This window comes from Neofelis nebulosa, chromosome 10 (assembly GCF_028018385.1).
Source record: "Neofelis nebulosa isolate mNeoNeb1 chromosome 10, mNeoNeb1.pri, whole genome shotgun sequence".
Classification (NCBI taxonomy): Eukaryota; Metazoa; Chordata; class Mammalia; order Carnivora; family Felidae; genus Neofelis; species Neofelis nebulosa.
In genome coordinates, this window is record NC_080791.1 from 85,134,878 (window position 1) to 85,152,862 (window position 17,985).

The window sequence follows — 17,985 nt, forward strand, 5'->3', positions numbered from 1 at the left end:
TTTTGGGTGTGTCTGTGAGAGTGCTTCAGGAAAAAGTTAGCATTTGGATTGACAGATTGAATAAAGCAGATGGCCCATCCCAATGTAGGTGGCCATCATCCAACCTGAAGAAGGCCTGAATAGAATAAAAGAGCAGAGGAAAGTTTAATTTTCTCTTTGTGCCTGACTGTTTTGAGACATTGGTCTTCTCCTGCCTTTGACTGGCACTTATACCATTGTCACTTTGGTTCCAGGCTTTTGGACTCAGACTAGAATTTATACCACCAGCTTTCCTAGGCCCCCAGCATGCTCGTGGGACTTCTCCACCTCCATAATCCTGTAGGCCAATACCTTATAATAAATCTCATTATAGATACATATAGATAGATGATGATGATGATAGATGATAGATCATACATACATACATACATAGATCATCTCCTGTGATTTCTGCTTCTCTGGAAACCCCAACTAATACGTCAAGTTTTGACCGCTGGTACCCATGCAAATGGTTGTATAGTTTGAAACACAGTGTTGAAGGGTGTTGTAAGCTTAGAAGCATTTAGGCAACTGTTTGAGGAAGGTCAGAGTTGAACATTTCAGGCAGAAGATTGTAACTGCCAGTGAAGGCAAAATTCTTTCCTGGTTCTTGAGATGGTACTGAATGTGGAACAATTTCATCTCAGGTTGGGGATTCTAAGAAAGAGGAGTTCAGCAGACTATCAGGGGCCCAGATATTCATAGACTCTCCAAGCCTAGTTCTGGTCCCAGAGGCAGACGAGGTGCTGAGCAATACAGTCAACTGCTTAGAGGGGAAGACTATGGAAAGAGGTATAATTGTAGGTGTCAGCTACAAACTGAATGTTTGTATTCCTCTAAAATTCATATGTTACATCCTAACACCCAATGTATCAGTATTTGGGGATGGGGCCTTTGGGAAGTGATTAGGTGATAACAGTAGAACCCTCATGAATAAGATTAGTGCTCTTGTGAAGGAGACCCCAGAGATTTCCCTTGCTCCTCTGTCATGTGAGGACACAGTGAAAATATGGCCATCCACGAACCAGGAAGCAGGTCCTCCCCAGACACTGAATCTTCCAGTGACTTGATCTTGGACTTCTCAGCCTCTAGGGCTACGAGAAATAAATTTCTGTTGTTTACAGGCCACTCAGTCTATGGTGTTTTGTTACAGGAGCCCAACAGGCTAAGTGCTGAAATCTGTAGTCTTGGTAGGGGGAGTGTTATAACTCAGAGACTTTAAAGTCGTCTTGGGCTAACCATGACAGTTAGTGAGCCTAGTTGACCATATAACCTAGCTCCAAAGGCTCAGACTGTGTATACTTCCTGCCCAATTCTGATTAACCCAGAAACTGAGGCAAACCTGAGCCTACTGGTCAGGTCCCTCAGGGTATGCAGTACCTGCTATACTTATTTGAACATTTTAATTTTGTACAATAATTGACAGCTAATTTTACTACATGATAATGTTAGACAAATAAATATCATCTACCCCTAATGTGATACTGGCAGACAATGGGTTAAAAATTCCCATCTGATTTGCTGACTGAGTCAGGTGAACTTGATCAGGCAATTTGTTAGGAAAGCTGAAATATAGTCAAGAAGACTCTCTTGGCCTGGAGTTTGCATTTGTTTTTCTTTTATCTTTCCCCCAGTCATAAATCTTTGATGGGGAAGAGAGTGAAAAGGGAATGAAGAAAAAATAAACAATGAAGCATGTGAAGGGATCTCTCACTCCCCACACATCCATCCTCTGAGCTGGGCAGCAGAGATTACAAATCATTCTGTACAAATCAAAAGTCACAGTTTTCATAGCTTCCACAGAAAACCATTTCAGAAAAATATTCTTAGGGCTCTGTTTTCCCCAAACACAGCTCATCATGAATGGACTCTAGTCAGATTAACATGGCACTCTGACTTGGGAATCAATGAGAAGTGATGGAAAGTACAACCATTTCCATTTTATGATGTTGTATAAAATGACAGAACTGGGGATCTGAATCCTGGAGAGTCCTTGTCCTAGATGACTGTCTGCCACTCCGGGCTTCAGCATCTCTGTCTCTAAAGTGGAAGGATCTCTAAATCCTTTCAGGTTATTCTTTTTACCCGATATGCATGGCATGGTGTTTTTTTTTTTTTAATTTAAGGTCTAACTAGTGTATAGTTGGGTTTTTTCATGTTTTATTGAGTCTGACAATTTTAGTTTTAAATTGGAGCATTTAAAGAACTTGGGTTTGTATCTTTTATTCTTGAGTTTATAGCTACTTATTTTCTGTTGGTCTCACCTGTTTTATTTTCTTTTACCTCTCCATTCTTGACTTATTGGAGATAAATGCAGTATTTCTATCCTTCGTTTCCCCTCTTTGTAACCTTGTTTTACTAACACACACAGTTGATTTATTAGAACTTGATATAAGAGCTTTGAGCACATCACAGGTAACACAGAGACTTTAGAATACTTTAACCCCATTTACTTACCTTTAATAACTTCTCTGTTATTGTGATTACGCATTTTAATTCTGTGTATTTTGTAATCACCCCTCAAAGGCATGATTACTATTTGTGTTCAATATTCATTTATATTTATCCATCGATTTAACATATGCTCTGCTCTTCATTCCTTCCTGTATTTCCTTGTCTCCTTCCGGGATCATTTTCCATCTGACCTTTGGTATTTCTTTTAGTTTAAGCCCTCCTAGTGATGAATTCACTCAGTTTTTGTGTGTCCAGAAACATCTTCATTTGATCTTCAGTTTTGAAGAATATTATTACTGAATATAAAATTTGGGCTTGGCATTCTTCTTGCTGGACTTTAAAGACACATTCTCACTATCCTCTGACTTCCATCATTTCTGTTGAGGAGTAACCTGTCAGTTTTAACATTACTATTTATTTATTTATTTATTTTTTTTTTAAAACAAAAAGTTTATTTATTTATTTTGAGAGAGAGAGAGAGAAGGCAAGCATGAGTGTGGGAGGGACAGAGAAAGAGAGACAGAGGATCCAGGGTCTGCACTGGGGTGCAGAGTCCTATGCGGGGCTCAAACCCACAAACCGTGAGATCATGGCCTGAGCTCATATCAAGAGTCAGATGCTTAACTGACTGAGTCACCCGGGTGCCTCAAGATTACTACTTAAAGATAACATATATATACATTTTTTAATTTCTGGCTGCTTTTTAGACTTCCTTTTTGTTTTTTCAGATACTATATTATTCTGAGCTTGGATGAGAGGTTTTTCTGTTTTGTTTTTTTTTTTTGTTTTTGGTTTTTTTGCCCATTTGTATGTTCTTTGGGAGTTCATAAGGCTTCTTGTGGCCAATGTCTTTGGTCAATCTTAGAAAATGCTTACTATTATTTCTTCAAATATTTTTCTTCCATTTCCCTTTTATCCTCTCTTTTTACCATGTCCGTATACCTTTATTGTCTTTTTCTATTTGCTATCCTTTTAGTTCTCTATGCTTTAGCCTGAATGTTTTCTACCAATTGGTCTCCTAATTTACTACTCAACTTTTCTTCTATGCCTGATCTACTGAGTTCTTAATTTTATTTACTATAGTTTAATTCTGTAATTTTTATTTCCTGTTTAAAATAAATGGTAGATATCTAGTGAAATTCTTCATTCTGACACCTATTTTCTTGAGCATCTTAATTATAGCTGTGTTAAAGTCCATTTCTAATAACATTGAAAAATGGATCATCTGCAGGTCTGTTTCTATTGTCACTTTTTCCCTTGGTTTTCTTTCTTGTTGTACCTGATAATACTTTACGGATGGCCATTCATTGTTTATGGTAAGTATTAGAGGCTCTTAATGCTATATCTTTCCACAAAGAGTTTATTTTATCCTCTGACAAGCTGACAGAATGATAGCAGATAAATTTCATTTAAACAGTCATTGAGATGACTCAAGGTTGGATTATAATTTTCCAAAATTCTATGTACATCTAGTTTGTCCATGCTCCTAGAGTGTCATCCTCAGAGTATTCCAACTAATAATCTGATGTACTTATTATGGGCCCTTCGCAAGGGTGGGTGAGAATCACTTACTTTTTTGTCTTCTCAGCACTAAGAGAGAGTGGAAAACTCTGCTTTGTCACTTGAATTATATCCTTCTTTTCTGTAAAATGAGCAAACACCTTGAGGGAAAATAGGAAGTTAGGTTTACTTCCCTAGATCCTTCTTAGCAGGATACTACCCCTCACCAAATTTTGCCTGTCATGGCAACTTCAAATTCCAATGTTTTACTTTGTTTCCCTGTGAGATTGCCAAAATTTCCACTCGCTTCTCTGCTTCTTAACAGAAGCTATATGTCCTGGTCCTCTGATTGGATTCTTGGGTTCCTGTCCTATGAATCAACAAATGCCCTCAGGGTAAACGGTGGTCAGAAGATGTTAGCACATCATCTCTTTTCTCTGGATCTTAGCCTTTTGAATACTGTTTACATCAGCAGTTCTTTGAGAGTTGCTGCTTCTTAAAAAAATTAAACTTGTTTTCCCCCATGTCATTCTTGGAAGGAGTATTAATCTGTTACTCTGATGGTTTTTAAAAAATGGCTGCAGGGGCACCTGGGTGACTCAGTTGGTTAAGCATCCCACTTCAGCTCAGGTCATGATCTCACGGTTTGTGGGTTCAAGCCCAGCATTGGGCTCTCACCTGTCAGCACAGAACCAGCTTCAGATCCTGTCTGCCTCTCTCTCTGCCCCTCCCCTGTTTGCACTTTCTCTCAAAAGTAAATAAACATTTTAAGAAATGGCTGCAAATTCTTTGACCTCACTCCTATTGAGAGATGAGGTCTATACCTCCTCCCCTTAAGTTTGGGCAAATTTGTAACTTCTTCTACTAATATATTATAGCAGAAGTCATAAATGGTTATTAATTTCTGCCTTGAGCTTCTGGAACAATTGCTTTAAAGCCCTGAAATAATATATAAAATATCCAACTACTCTGTAACTACCATGCTGGCTATGTCATATGGAGATGCTCTTGTAGATAGTCTCACTGATCTTGTCCTTTATTTTTTAAATTTTTTATTGAGGTATAATTGACATATAATATATTAGTTTCAGATGTATGAGATAATGATTTAATATTTGTATACACTGCAAAATGATTACAACAATAATTCCAGTTGCCATCCATTAGCACAAAATTACAACATTTTTTTTCTTGTGATGCCAGCTCTTAAGACTTACTCTTAGCAACTTTCAAATATGCAGTGCAATATTATTGACTATAGTCACCATGCTATATATTACATCCCATGACTTATTTATTTTATAACTGGAAGTTTGTACATTGGATTCTTTTTACCCATTTTGCCCAAACCCCCACCCCCTTCTCCTCTGGCAACCACCTTATCTATGAGTTTTATTTGCTTGTTTGTTTGTTTTGCTTTTTAGATTCCTCATATAAGTGAAATCATGCATCATTTATCTTTTTCTGCCTGAGTTATTTCACTTAGCATAATACTCCAAGGTTCATCCATATTGTTGCAAATGGCAACATTTCATTCTTTTTTTTTTATGGGTTAGTATTATTCTGTTGTATTCTTTATCCATTCATCCATCGATGGACACTTAGGTTGTTTCCATATCTTGGCTATTGTAAATAATGTTGCAATGAAAATAGGAGTGCATATATTTTTTTCAGATAAATATCCAGAAGCGGAATTGTTGGGTCATATGGTAGTTCTATTTTTTTCTTTATCAAATGTAATTGACATAGAATATTCTATTTGTTTCATGTGTACAACATAGTGATTCAACATTTATATGGTAGTTATATTTTAATTTTTTAAGGAACTTCCATACTGTTTTCCATAGTAGCTTCACCAATTTGTGTTCCCACTTACAGTGCATGAAAGTTTTCTTTTCACCATATCCTTATTAACACTTGTTGTTTCTCATCTTTTTCATTGTAGCCTTTCTAAAGGATGTGAGATGATATCTCATTGTGGTTTTGATTTGCATTTTCTTCATGATTAATAATGGACATCTTTTCATGTGTCTGTTGGCCATCTGTATGTCTTCTTTGATAAATGTCTATTCATATCCTCTGCCCATATTTAAAATTGGATTGTTTGTTTCTTTCTTATTGAGTTGTATGAGTTTTTTCATATATTTTAGATGTTAACCCCTTATTGGATATATATATATATGATTTGAAAATTTCTCCCTTTCAATAGGTTGCCTTTTTATTTTTTTGATGGTTTCCTTCACTATGCAGAAGCTTTTTAGTTTGATGTTTATTTTATTTTATTTTATTTTTATTTGCTTTTTATTTATGTTTTTGCTTTTGTTGCCCTTGCCTTTGGAGTCAGATCCAAAAAAAATCTTTGCCAAGACTGATGTCAAAGAGCTTGCTGCCTATGTTTTCTTCTAGGAGCTTTAGGTTTCCAAGACTTACATTGAGGTCTTTAATCTATTTTGTATTATTTTTTTGTGTGTATGGAATAAGATAGTAGTCTAATTTCATTCTTTTACATGTGGCCGCCCAGTTTTCTCAACACCATTTATTGAAGAAATGGTCCTGTTCCCTTTATATATTCTTGTTCCCTTTGTCATAAATTAATTGACCATATATGTGTGGTTTTATTCTGTTATATTGATTTGTGTGTCTGTTTTTATGCCAATACCATACTGTTTTGATTACTATGGGTCTGTAATATAGTCTGAAATCAAAAGGTGTGATGCCTCCAAATTTGTTCTTTTTTCTCAAGATTTCTTTGGCTTTTCAAAGTCTTTTGCAGTTCAATACAAACATCAGGATTTTTGGTTTTATTTTTGTGAAAAATGTCATTTAAATTTTGATAGGAATTGCACTGAATCTGTAGATTGTTTAAGGTAATATGTACATTTTAACATTGTTAACTTTTCTAATCCATAAGAATGGAATATGTTTCCATTTATTTATTTGTTTGAACTGCTGCTTTTGCACTGGGCACCAAGATGAGCGAATCTGTGTGTGATCTCTTAAAGAGTAAAATCTCAATTCCCTATAGCCCTTTGAGTCTTTTGGAAACAAGCAGGTGATATATTTTGACTGGACCAGGTAGATGTTTAGCAACAAGCCTCTGTTGGTTTTCAAAGACAGATGTTTGGGGGGCTCATCACTGTGGTGCTGGTCTCAAGAGCTGCAGTGCCTGATTTGGGGGCACAAACCCCTTGCTCCTCAGGGAGAAGCTCTGTGTTTGTGAGATCTTTTTTGATTGTGGGTCACTGTATCATGGATGGGGTTTGGTGAGATCACATCTCTACCTCTCCTACCTGTCTTGATGTTGCCCTTTTATCCTTTGTTGTGGAGAGCTGTTCAGCTAGTTTTCAGAGTTTTATTTTTAGAGGGAATTGTTTCTTATGTGATGTAGTTTTGGTGTGCTCATGAAAGGAGGTGAGTTCAGGATCTTCCTATGCTACCATCCTGAACTGCCTCGTGATTTGAATTTTTCTCATCTTGTCCGTTTAAAGATCATTTCTTATATAGATGAATGAAGAAGCCACCCTGGAAGTTGATCTCTTTACCTTACTTCTTTTTGCTCCCCAGCTCTTTGAGTGACACCAGTTGAGACCCTAGATATCAAGGAACAGAAAAGAGCCATTCCTACTTGGTGTTTTCTGAATTCTTGATCTACAGACTCTCTAAGCATTATAAAATGGTTGCTAAACATCTACCTGGTCCAGTCAAAATATATCACCTCTGCTCCCATTGCTTCAAGATTGTACTTTCTGCTTACCATCTATTAACCCAAACATGAAGTGCAGGAATTTGTGCATCATAGAATCTTTAGTCTAAATAAGATGGTCTAGTCTAACCTGCCACCCAAAGGAAGATATTCCAATCCCTGAGAGGTTATTTTCTAGCTTCTGCCAAGCAATTTATTTCTCTTGGAAAATCTGAATTAAGAAATTTCAAGAAAATACAGCCAGCTGGCAAAGGATGTCACAGACTGATTTAATAAAAAGTTACAATGATAGAGATACTGGGGAATAAAGAAGAATGGGTTTCAGTCACTGGCCTTGAAGGCATCACACTGCCCCCCTGGTTCTCCAGCTGGTAGATGGTAAATCATGGAAATTTTCAGCTTCTATAACCACATGAGGCAATTATTATAACAAATCTCCTCATAGCTACATCTAAATCTATCTATCTATCTATCTATCTATCTATCATCTTTCTATTTTTCTATATATGTATCCATCTTATTGTTCTATTTCTTTAGGTAACTCTCATACAATCTCTTAAATAATATACATGTGATACTTCTATTTATGAAACCTAATATCTCATTATTTTTATCAGCCAGGTCATAGTTTAGTCCATATGTATCTTAAAGTATAAGAAGAATTTTTTCCAAATGGGTTATTTTGAAAGCAGTTTTTTTGTGCTACTCATATTTCAAGTCTGCATTTAGAACTTGACAGAAATTCTCCATCTGAGTCCAGGGTTTCAGCTTCTGGAGAATTTTGTAGGGGGGACTGAGGACAAATTGGAAAAGTCTGACCTCAAATTCTAACAAATGAGTTCTTCTAGGTCTGTGTCTGTCTGTTGCAAATTTAATGAGCAAGACCTATGTGTCTTTCTCCAAGATGGTGATTAAAAGTGTTGACCGAGACAGAATCATGTGTTTTAGTTTTGGACAATAATACATTAATGCATTTCTCCTATTAGGTGACTTATTTGTGTTTTTAACAATGACATTCTGGAGAATAGGCACCTTTACCCAAAGAAATGATGCAGATGATAGGAATATTAGGCATGTTAGAAGGCGAGTCTGGGGGATATTATTACGCATGGGGTCTTTTCATGCTTCTTAAGTCAGACTATCTGGGAAGCTCTCCATTCAGTCTATTTTGAGGTCTTTCATTCTCAAACCTTCCTGCACACGGGAATCACCTGAAAAGCTTTTAAAAATACAGAAGCCTGCGTCCCACCCCAAGTAGTGCAGCTTCAGCTTTGGGGGTTTTGGAAGCTAACCAAGTTAGTTCTAATGTGCAGTAAAAGTAGAAAACTAAGGTTTTTGCAGAAAGTCATCAACTCCAGAAGACTGTGGGGTTACAAGTCAAATGAGATTGACTTGAGCTCTGTCACATAATAGCTGGGTGGCTTGGACACATTGCTTCATGTCTGAGCTTTAGCTTATTTATCTATAAAATTGGTGCTAATAAGACCTACAAAGCAGTTATGGGGACAATTGAAAGAGATAATGTCTTTAAAGTAACTGGTGCATTGTAGGTAAATAGTGAATCTCCCCTTTCTTTCCAAGAGCCTCCAAAGCTGATCTATAGAACAAGGTCAGCCATGGCTGGAAGACAACTTTGACATTTGAGCTCTCACTCCTGCTGTTCCTCCAAAGATCAGATAACTTCACCTTTGGTGACCTGTGGCTGAACTCTCTGGCCTCATGGAATGGCTTAAATATCCTTTAAAATGCACAATGTAGCTTCACTGGGAAATAAAACATATAATTGACTTGAAATTGGCAAATAGAAAAGAAATGTTTCATTTTCTAAGTATTGGCTGTAGAAGAATGCACACTGTCCCAATTTTATCCATAAGCCTTTCAGATGTGCCACCTTATTCTCAATCTCTCATGTAAGATGGCTTTTTGTGAATACAGGATTTTGTGTGTGTGGAGCTCAGCAAGAAGAAGATGTACTAGACAAAACTATCATTTATTTTTAGCTATTCCTATTGGAAAGTTCTAACCAAAATACTAGCTAGAATAAAAGTTTTCGACATCTGAACTGCTAAATGGTTCTTTGTAAGAAATAAGCGATGTACAGTACATGTAATGAAAATGCATGTAGTCTTGGGGCACCTGGGTGGCTCAGTCAGTTGAGCATCTGATTCTTGATTTCGGTTCAGGTCATGATCCCAGGGTCATAGGATTGAGCCCTGCATCCGGCTCTATGCTGGGCATAGAGCCTCCAAAGTTTCTCTCTCTCTCTCCCTTGACTCATGCTCTCTCTCCCTAAATTAAAAAAAAGAGAAGAAAATAGAAAATGCATATGGTCTTAAGTTTTTCAAATGTGAAAATATATACCAAGAAGTCAGAGTATAGAATTTAAATTTCACTAAAATTTTAATGTCGTTAAAACCTATTGTTCCAGGGGTGCCTGGGTGGCTGAGTTGGTTAAGCGTCTGACTCTTGGTTTTGGCTCAGGTCGTGATCTCATGGTTTTGTGAATTTGAGCTCTGCTTCGGGCTCTGCACTGATAGTGCAGATCCTGCTTGGGATTCTCTCTTTCTTCCTCTCTCTCTACACTCCCCCACTCATGCTTTCTCTGTCTCTCCCAAAATAAATAAACAAACTTAAAAAAAAAAAGCTCTATTGTTCCACTTGGATCCTGCCTTCAACCTGATATACCTGCAATTGTAAATATTATGAGCAAACAAGCCCAAATTTATTTCATCTCATCTTTTCTCCTGTCCTCTCCTCTTTTTTTCCCTCATATCTCATCTCATTCATTTTCAAAACAGTTATTGAGACCCTAGTGTCCCTTAAGTATTATGAATATAAAGATGAATGAGATACATGGTCCCTGACTTTGGAGAGCTCACAATCTAGTATAAAAAATAATTAAAGCCCACCATAATATAAGTGATGAAAACTGAAGAAGGTGTGTTGTCTAGTTAACAGTATTGTACCAATGTCAATTTCCTGGTTTTGATATTGAACTACAGTCATGCAATATGTCAGTGTTGGAGGAGGCAACTTTTTGTGAGATTATAATTCTCAGAAAATAAAAAGTTTTGCAAAATCCAACACGTTAAGTACTAGAGTAAGGCAAATTTTTTTCAGGATAACTGAAGAAGGCAACATGACCATGTATAAGGGGATGATGGAAGGCTTCACAAAAGAAATGGCATAGAATCTGGCTTTAAAGATGACTAGAACTTTCCTGGGTGTATTAGTTTCCTATGGCTGCTGTAACAAATTACCATAATCTTAGTGGTTTAAAACAACAGAAATGTATTATCTTACAGCTCTAGAGACCAGAAATTCCAAATCAGTCTGCTGGGCTAAAGTCAAGATGTCAGTAGGGCTGGCCTTTTCTGGAGGCTCTAAGGAGAGAAAGAGTTTCCGTGCCTCCTCTAGCTTCTGAAGGCTTTCCACATTCCTTGGCTTGTGACCTCTTCTTCAAATAACTCCACCCTCTTGCTTCTGCCATTACATTTCCTACTTCCTCTTTTCTCTGCCTCCTTCTTATAAAGACACTTCTGGTTATATTTAGGGCCCCACTGGATCATCCAGGATGGTTTTTCCAGTTCAAGATCCTTCACTTAATCACATCTGTAAGTCTCTTTTGCTATATAAATTAACATTTACAGGTTTCGGGGATTAGGACCTAGGTACCTTTGGAAACCTTTACTCAGCCTCCCACATCTGATGAACACAGTGATTCCTTGGGGCTTACGGTTGTGAAAGACAATTTACCCAGTTGAGACATGATTAATTTGCCACATCTGGGTTACAGGGAAGGGATCCCGTGGAAAGTAAGACTAACAAGATAGACTGGTGTACTGGCTGCCCAAGCTGCAACAACAAAATACCACCAACTGGGTGGTTTCAACAACAGTAATTTGTTTTTCATTCGTCAGTCCAAGATTGAAGTTTTGGCCAGTTTTGTTTCCCCTGTAGCCTCTCTCTTTGACGTGCAGTTGGCTGTCTTCTTGCTGTGTCACCACATGGCCTTTTCTCTGTGCTTTAACATCCTTGGCAGCTCTTTCTCTTATACAGACAAGAGTCATATTGGATTAGGGCCCACTCATATGACCTCATTTAACCTTAATTATCTTTATTAGGCCCTATCTCCACACACAGTCACCTTCTAAAGTACTAGGGATTAGGACTTCAACATATTAGTTTGGGGGAGGAGGATACAATTCAGTCCATAACAACTGGGATCGAGTTTTGAAGGACTTTGACTCTGGCCTGGCTAGTAACCTTAATCTTGAACGCTATAGTGAACTAAAGGAGGCTTTTAAGGACTGGAGTGACAAAATCAAACTGCTTGTGAAGCCAATAACTCTGAAAATAGAAAGAAAGAGGAAGGAGTGACTTGTGTAAGAAGAATAGGTACAAGCTTGCTACACTGTTCGGGCATTGTTGTATCAGAGAGAATGCGGTGAAGGAGATGATGCCGGTGCTATGCTAAGAAAAAGGTAATGGACAGATCACAGCAGTGACAGTTTTCTCCCTCTACGAACTCATAGAATCCCAAATAAAATATTATAGCAAAACCACCTTTTTTTGCCACATAGCTAAATTTAAAATAAATGCTCAGTTGGCCCCAAGCTAAGCAGGAAATCAGAGCCAGGGTGGTAAAAAGGGGCTGGCTGGCACTGCCAGATGTAGGATATCAGGATATCAGACCAGATGTAGGATCGGAATGGGCATTTTAAAGCCCAGGTAGAGGATAGAACCACACCTTTGGATCCAAAAGGAATATGGAGTTTATAGATCCAAGAACTTCAAAAGGCTTTCCTGCATATGGAAAAGGAACTAGAAAGCTCTGATCCCTTATTTTGGAAAGCAACAAGGAAGTTTGCTGACTGCCCCAGAATGTACAGTGAGAAGGGCAGTGAAAGGAGGAGGGAGTTTAAGAAACTAAACCACTGATGGGAGCCTGGGTGGCTCAGTCGGTTAAGCATCCGACTTCGGCTCAGGTCATGGTCTGTGAGTTCAAGCCCTGCATTGCGCTCTGTGCTGACAGCTTGGAGCCTGGAGCCTGCTTCAGATTCTGTGTCTCCCTTTCTCTCTCTGTCTCTCCTCCACTCACATTTTCTCTCTCTCAAAAATAAAGATTAAAAAAAATTTTTTTTAAAAAGAAACTAAACCACTAACTTTAAAAAAGACCTTAAAAACTCTAAATTTATTTCTGTATATTCCAAAGAAAGCCTAAAATTAAGAAATTAACTTAAAAATTCCTCCAGCATTGTTAAAACTTCTAGAGCAAAATGATTAAAAAATGGAAAGTAAGGAGAGAAAAAAATAAGAAAATGAGATGACCAAGCAACATCTGAATAATAAGACAGTAAGAAGAGAAATCATGGAGGAAAGTCTAGCCCCAAGGAAATAAATCAAGAAAGTTTCTTCAATCCAAAGAGCATGAGTCAGATTGAAAGAGTCCACCAAGTTCCCATAAATAATGAATTTCAAATATGAGAGACTGGAATTGTTTTTACAAGTTTTCAGAAAGAAAAGCAGAGAATTCACAGAATGATCAGAATTGGTTTCAGGGTGAGTGTGTGTGTGTGTGCATGTGTGTGTGTGTGATGTGTGATCCTAAGAGAGCTGATCCTCTTCTTTCAAAAGGAAAAAGTCAATAAATAATGCCTAAAACTGAGGATGTCAAGGAATGGCAGTGTATGCATATTATTTACAAATATAGGGGCGCCTGGGTGGTTCAGTCGGTTAAGCGTCCAACTTTGGCTCAGGTCATGATCTCACGGTTCATGGGTTCGAGCCTTGCATTGGGGTCTGTGCTGACACCTCAGAGTCTGGAGCCTGCTTCGGATACTGTGTCTCCCTCTCTCTCTGCCCCTCCCCCACTTGCACTCTGTATCTCTCTCTTTCTCTCAAAAATAAACATAAAAAAAATTTTTTTAATTAAAAAAAAAAGAATTATAAAGTAAAAGAGCAAAACCTCATCTGAAAGAGTTGAAAGGGTTGGTTGTCTTTGAATGTGGTTTGGGGATGGTATCTTTCTTGCTCTTTATTGTTTTTTCTGGAAACTTGCCCTTTCCTTCACTCTCAAATCTCTGATTCCTTAGAAGCAGATGACATCAGACCATTCCATCTCTTCTTTGTCCCTTACTGCAGTCACCTGTTTTCTCGACACAACTCTGAATCACTGAAGATTTTAGTACTAAGCTCACTGTCTTTCCCTCCACTGTTAATCCTGCCATTATCTGGAAATTTCAGTAATCACATCCTGTTTCTCATTTCTTTGACCTCATCAATGCCTGGGACTTTCATCCACAACTCTTCCCAGCCCAACCTTCTATTGTCTGACCGTAAAATTTGACATCATTAATAAGTGCACCACTTCCAACATTTTAGTGTCAAATACCCCATACTCTTAAACATCACAGTCTTAATGAATAGTTACTCCTGACAAATCCTAAGCCCTGTACAAAATTTACTTCTATATTTGAGCAGTTAAGTAGAGCCGCAGACAAAACAAGACAGTGCAAAAGAAAACCGTCAAACTATACAGAACTGGTTTCATTTTATACTCATGGGAAGAAAACCTTCAGTACAGCCTGGAAATTCTACTGTATATCACTAGCCAGTTTGCTTTTCTAATCTCTAAGATGATCATCCAACCTTGTCCTCTCCTTTCAAAACTCCAAAATTATCTCTTCCTTTTCACTTTCAACTGATGATGATACCTTTTTATTTTACTCGAGGGGGAAAAAAAATAGCAATCAGAAGAGGCAGTTTTAGTTCAAACCCTAGTTTTGCCACTCATTAGTTGAGTGAACTACTTGAACCAGCTCCTTGTTCTCTCTGGAACTCAGTTTCCTCATCTGTACAAGGCGGAAGATCATAACCGTAGTGTCTGGTTGTGAATGAGAATCTTCTACCCTGCGGCCTATGTACATATGGACCGTGCCTCCCCTTCTGGTACAATGCCTGCCCTCTTTGTGTATATATCCATGGACCCTGTCTCCTTTCTGGTACAATGGATGAATTGTTCCTGTACCTATAGCCAACCCTTCTGCATGTGCCCTGGATCTCACTCCTTCTTCCCTGTTCAATGACTTTTCTCCTGTAACTATTGTATCATGTCTCGTGTGTTTTTTTCCCCTGTCTACAAGATTATCCCATCAGCATACAAACATTCTGCAATATCTCTCACCTGAAAAGTTCTCCTCTAGGGGTGCCTGGGTGGTTCAGTCGGTTGCACATCCCACTCTTGGCTTCGGCTCAGGTCACATCTCACAGTTCACGGGTTCCAGACTCTTGTCAGGCTCTGTGCTGACAGTGCGGAGCCTGCTTGGGATTCTCTTTCTTCCTCTCTCTCTCTGCCCTCTCCTAATCCCTCTCTCTCAGAATAAATAAATAAATAAATAAATAAACAAACACTTATAAAAAAACTGTCCTCCTCCAATGCCATGACTTTCTTCACTAATTATTCATTTCTCTGCTTCCTTATGTAGCAAAACTTCCTGAATGAGTTGTTGTTAGTTACTTTTCTTTTCCTCGCTCTTTTGAACTCATTGTTACACCTCTCTCCAAATGCTCCGATGAATTCTTGATCCTCTTTCATTGAGTATTTCAGAAGCATGGTCCTTCTAGGCTTCTAGAACTTACCTGCTATCTTATCTTCTTAGGCTGCCGAAACAAATTCCATGGACTGGGTGGCTTAAACAACAGAAATTTATTTTCTCATAGTTGGCAGAGTTCAGTTTCTGGTGAGGACTCTCTTCCTGCTGTGGACAGCTGCCTTCTCCATGTGTCCTCGCATGGCCTTTCTTCGGTGCATATGTGTGAGGAGACAGAGAGCTCTCTTCTTCTTCTTATAAGGATACTCATCCTATCAGACCCTACTCTTTTTAAAATTTTTTTAATGTTTATTTATTTTGTAGAGAGACAGAGACAGAATGCAAGTGGTTTAGGGGCAGAGAGAAAGGGAGGCACAGAATCCCAAGCAGGCTCCAGGCTCTGAGCTATCAACACAGAGCCCCATGCGGGGTTCTAACCCACAAGGTGTGAGATCATGACCTGAGCCAAAGTCAGACCCTTAACCAACTGAGTCACCCAGGTGTCCCCTATCAGACCCTACTCTTAAGACCTCATTTAACCTTAGTTACACCCTAAAAGCCTCATCTCCAAAATCAGTCTCTTTGGGGATTCAACATATGAACTTGTGGGGGACATAATTCAGTCCATAGCCTGGGGCTTCTAGGACATCATATTTTTCTCATTCTTTCTCCGTATTTAAGTTTCTGCTCAGAAATTATCTCCTCAGAAGAGGCTTCCCTGCCCACCCTGTCTACAGTAGCTTTCTTTGTATGACATCATTTTGTTTTCTCTTCTTTAGTAGAGCATTGTGTTTAAGAGCCTTGATTATGGAACAGGCTACTTTGAAATCTGGCTCCATTACTTACAAACTTAGTGGCCTTGGCCAAGATACTTAATTTCTCTGCGCCTTGGTGTCCTCCTCAGTAAAAACAGAATAATGATACTACCCATCTCCTGTAAGTTAAATGGGCTAAATGAGTTAAAATATGCAAAAAACTGAGAATGCTGCCTGCCACAATTTATGGGCTCAATAAATGCTAGCTAATATATTTTACTCATGTTTGTCTATTTTCCTTTATAAAGAAAAATAAAAGCTCCAAGAGGGCAAGGACTTTCTGCCTTTCTCACTATGGTATCCCCAGTGCCTAGAACACTGACTGATTAGTATAACAGATGTTCCATTTATATTTGTTGAAAGAATGAATGTATGAACAAATGGTTTCTTGGAAGAGTTTCAGGAGGGATGGTTGTGAGTGTCAAATGCCTCAGACAGCTCAGCAGATGAGGACGTAATCCATTTGTCAATCAGGAGGTCACTGGTGACTTGAGTGGTAATAATAGCTGTAATTTATTGAGGCACCTTGTTAAGTGTGCTAATCTACACAATGACCCTACAAGGAAGCCATTATTATCACCATTTTATAGATGACAGAGCATTTCAGCAGCTCTGTGGGACAGAGGCAAGACTGAAAAGGATTGAGAGATGAACAGGAATAAAACACGTAGAGACAACTCTATTATGACCAACAGCTTGTTTAAATGTATTAGCCTACATGAGGGAAATGAATTCAACTGGTCAGAGACAAAATCTATCAGCCAGTGTTATAAGAGAAACCAGATACCATGGACAGAAAGGGAGGGAGGAAAATATAAAACAAATCAAATTTTTCATCTTTATAATTTTGTTTTTCTTTTGGGTCATGTTAAAGACTACATCATAGTAGTAAATATCATAGGACCTCAGTTTATTTTGTCCTTTGAATTATCTATTCTTCTTCTTTTTTTTAACCTTTATTTTTGAGAGAGAGAGACAAAGTACGAATGGGGAAGGAACAGAGAGAGAGGAAGACACAGAATCCGAAGCAGGTTCCAGGCTTTGAGCTGTCAGCACAGAGCCCAGTGCAAGGCTCAAACCCATGAACTGTAAGATCATGACCTGAGACGAAATCAGACACTTAACCGACTGAGCCAGGCACCTCTGGATTATCTATTCTTGAAAATACAGAGATGATAAATAAAAATCACCATCTTGGTAAGAGCCTTACTGGATGAGAAGGATCTTTTTACAAGTCAAACTATTAGAGAGATTCCAGCTGGATTTAGAATCCAAATCAACTCAACCTATGGCAGAATGACTTCAAAAACAAGTCCCAAGAACATTTGGGAATTACAGGCCTGCACTTCTGCAAAGACTATTATGTCTTTTACACGGTAGATGAAGGGGTGGGAGGAAATTTTCTGGGTAAGCCTATAGTAGCAAGCCTTTAATAGGTTCTGGTGATTGTGAAGTACATTTCTGGAAAATGGGAAAGGGGTTTGAGCGTTTATACTGATCTTATGAGGATAATTAAAGACACAGGCACCTGTATCAGAGAATTTGCCTTCTTTTACCTAGTTTTCTTTGAGTGGTGTGACCTGGGCTGCTATGTATGTCCATCCTGCCTGTCACCTTTCAGAACTGAGTATAGAAGCAGCAGTAATGACGAGGCCTAATTGTCACCTTAGATATGAAATATTTAAAAGTTTGCCTTTTGTTTTAAATGGAGGGCTGAAATACTATTGTTTTTAGTGTAACTGAGGATGGTGAAGTTGGACCCAGAGAAGGCAGGATCCAGGGGTTCATTGTTTTGTCTGTGTTCATTTTCATGAGCTGTGTCTCCTCTCAGCCCAGCCTCCCTGCTTCCATTTTTCAACAACTTTCCATAGTTTTTCATTTTCTTATTCCTTAGTCCTAGCTG